At 38.4% G+C, this 3,566-nt stretch overlaps 1 pseudogene; it reads left to right on the forward strand.

Moving 5' to 3' along the window:
- The first annotated feature begins 255 nt into the window (after positions 1 to 255).
- Positions 256 to 612, forward strand: LOC122220709 (annotated as a pseudogene).
- The last annotated feature ends 2,954 nt before the right edge of the window (positions 613 to 3,566 follow it).

Consider the following 3,566-nt stretch of genomic DNA (forward strand, 5'->3'; position numbering starts at 1 on the left):
TACTATTATCGTATTACTGTCGCTTTCTCCCTTATGTCTGTTAATATTTGTTTTATGTATTAAAGTGTGCCTATGTTGGGTTCATAGATATTTACAATTGTTATATCCTCTTGTTGGATTGATCCCTTTATCATTGTGTGGTGCCCTTCTTTGCCTCTTGCTACAGTCTTTGTTTAAAGTCTCTTTTGGAGCTTGGGCAGCAGCAGTAGTGGCAACAGTGAAGCAGCCCAGCTTCGTGAAGGCTCTTGTTTCACCATGGCACATAGGCACCTGGTACAAACCTTTCCCACTTCCATGAAGCCCAAAAGTAAGGTCAGTTCTGCCAAGGAAGTGGTGGAAGGAGGAGCCTAAGGGGAGGTCAGCAAGGTTGTTAGTTAAACCTGCTCCTGCAAAAGTGGAAATGAAGCCAAAAAAGGTAACAGGAAAGGATAACTCCTCAAACAAAAAAGTGCAAACAAAAGGGAAAAGGGGAGCAAATAGGCTGGAGGAAAACAGGCTGGAGTGGCTAACCAGGAAACAAAAGAAGACTTACCTGCAGAAAATGGAGAAACTAAAAATGAGGAGAGTCCAGCCTCTGGTGAAGCAGGAAAGAAAGAAGCCAAGTCTGATTAATATCAAATAACATGTCTTATCAGTGGTCACTGTCTTCCTTCTTGTACAACCCACAGGAATATTTTTATCAACTATTTTGTAAATGCAAGTTTTTTAGTAGCTCTAGAAACATTTTTAAGAAGGAGAGAATCCCACCTCATCCCATTTTTTAAGTGTAAAAGCTTTTATTAAGAGGTGAAATCATTTGCTTGTTGTTTATTTTTAGGTACAACCAGAAAATAGTGGGGTATTGAATATGGGACGCTTTGACTATCTTGGGTGTCAGATAAACATTCCATAGATGAGGTAGATTTTGTATCATATAATACCAAGCAAATGGTGATTTGGAGTCAGTCATGCATTTAATATGTCTTGAACATTTTAAATTACTTTTATTCCCATGTTATTTTTGGTAGAATTGTTGCCTAAAGAAAACTATTCCTTGATCTTGGCTCTTCACGTCAGAATTTTGTGCACTCTGTAACATCTTGGTAATAGTAGTCAAGTTTTCCTAGTAAATTTGTGAACGTGCTGTGCAAGATTGAAAATTTGAGTATGTACTGTATATGGTATTAAATTGTGAATTAATAGGACTTAACAATGTTACAGCATATCAACATTTGAAGGTATTGGTACTTGATATACTGTTAAGAAAAATTTGTATCCAAATTTTAAACTAGAAGTTCACTGGAATAACTTTTAGAAAAGAATCACAATTACATGATTTTTTAGATTTTTGGTATATAGGTTAAGAATTGTGTACAAATTGAAATATCTATATTGATCCTCAGAACAACCAATAAAAACTCAATTATGAAAGAAAAAAAGTAAAGTCTATTTTGCCCAGTATAAGTAATGCCAGCCTGGATTTAATTTTTTTTTTTTCATGTCAATTGGCATGGTATATGTTTTACCATCACTTTCAGTCTGTATGTGCCTTTAGGTCTGAAGTCAGTCTCTAGTAAGCAGCATATAGATGGGTCTTGTTTTTTATCCACTCATTCCTCTGTTCTTTTCTTCTTTTACTCTTTCCGTGTGAGTGACTTTCTTTACTGCTATTTTTGGCTTTATTTTCGTGTATCTATTATAGGTTTTGGTTTGTGGTTACTATAAGGTTCATTTAAAACATCCTAAGAATATAGTAGTCTGTATTAAGTTGATGGCCCTTTAAGAAGAAGGAACATAGAAGAATTATAAAAGCAACCAGAAAACAAACAAAAATACTAATTAGTATATATCTGTCAATAATTACTCTAAATGTAAATAGACTAATGAGTCCAATCAAAAGACATAGGGTGACTGACTGGCTTTTCTTTCCAGTTAAAGAATTCCCTTTAACATTTCTTGTAGGGCTGGTTTAGTGATAATGAATTCCTTTAACTTTTGTTTTCCTTTAACTTTTGTTTGTCTGGGAAACTCTTTTTATCTCCTTCTGAATGGAAACCTTACTGGATGACAACCTTGCTGGGTAAAATATTACTGGTTTAGGTCTTTCCCATTCATCACTTTGGCTGTATCATGTCACTCCCTTCGGACCTGCAAAGTTTGTGATGAAAAATCAGCTGATATCTATATGTTTCCCTCATATGTAACTGTGTTATTTCCCCTTGCTGTTTTTAAAATTCTCTATCATTACTTTTTGCCATTTTAATTATTGTGTGTCTTGATGTGGACCTCTTAGGTTCATCTTGTTAGGAGTTCTTTGTGCTTCCTAGATCTGGATGTCTGTGTCTTTCTCCAGATTAGGGAAGTTTTCAGCTATGATGTCTTCAAAGTCTTCTGCCTTCTTCTTTTCTACTAGAATCCCCTATAATATGAATGTTATTATGCTTGGTGATGTCAGAGTTCCCTTAGCTTATTCTCATCTTTTTCAATTCTTTTTTTTTTACTATTCAACTTTGTTACTTTCTGTCTTCTAGATTACTGATTCTTCTGCAATTTTATCTACTGCTGATTTCCTCTAGAGTAGTTTGTACTTCAGTTATTGAATTCTCCACTCTGACTGGTTTTTATGTTTTCTATCTTTTTGTTGACGTTTTCATGGAGTTTATCCACTCTTTTCTCAAGTCCAGTGAATATCTTTATGACCATTACTTTGAACTCTTTATCAAGCATATTGCTTATCTATGTTTCATTTAGATATTTTTCTGTGGTTTTGTCTTGTTCTTTCACTTGGGACATATTCCTCCTTCTCCTCATTTTGACTAATGCTCTGCATTTGTTTCTATGTATTAGGTATGTCAGCTACATCTTCTGGTCTTGAAAGTAATGGCATTGTTAAAAGAGGTGCTGTGTATAATCCCCCTCCCCGCCCCCCACCTGGTCACCAGAACCAGCTGCTCTAGGGGTTTTCCCTGTGGGGACTGCTTGCCCTCCTGTTGTGGCTGAGCCATGATTGCCTTCAGCCCAGCTGGTTGCAATCACCCACTTGGCCTGCTATGAGTGTACAAGCAGGGTTTGCTCCCTGCACTGTTGAGAGGTCTGTCTATAGTGTCCATAGGCTCAGTTGTGGGTGGGCTGGCTGTCACCCTAGCTAATTGCAGTTACCCCTCTGCAATAGTTGCAGGTGCATCAAAGGGCGGGGCAGGCTCCTTGTGCAGCCAGCTAAGGGGCTCAGCTGCAGGAAATGTGGGTGCAATGGTGTGTGGCCTTATCTCTTCCCTTCCTCAGGGCAGGAGTCACTTTGGAATGACTAGGTCTGCCTGCCAGGTGTCGTGGGGCAGGACTTGCCTTGGAAGCATGCCTGCTGAGGCAGCCTGCTTGGATGGGATAGGTGTGTTAGAGTAAAATAAATGGATAGTGTTAACATTCCCTCTCACAAGCTACTGGCTATCTAGGCTGGAGGAGGGGAAGAGAGGTGGCACCTGCAAGCATTTTTGTTCCAGGAGAAATCTCCTGCCAATCCCTGTGCTCTGGTGAATTCTAGGATTAGTCAGTAAATCTTCCATGTACACCCCAGGTGCTTTTCCAACTAT

This window comes from Panthera leo, chromosome B2, assembly GCF_018350215.1.
Source record: "Panthera leo isolate Ple1 chromosome B2, P.leo_Ple1_pat1.1, whole genome shotgun sequence".
Taxonomy (NCBI): Eukaryota; Metazoa; Chordata; class Mammalia; order Carnivora; family Felidae; genus Panthera; species Panthera leo.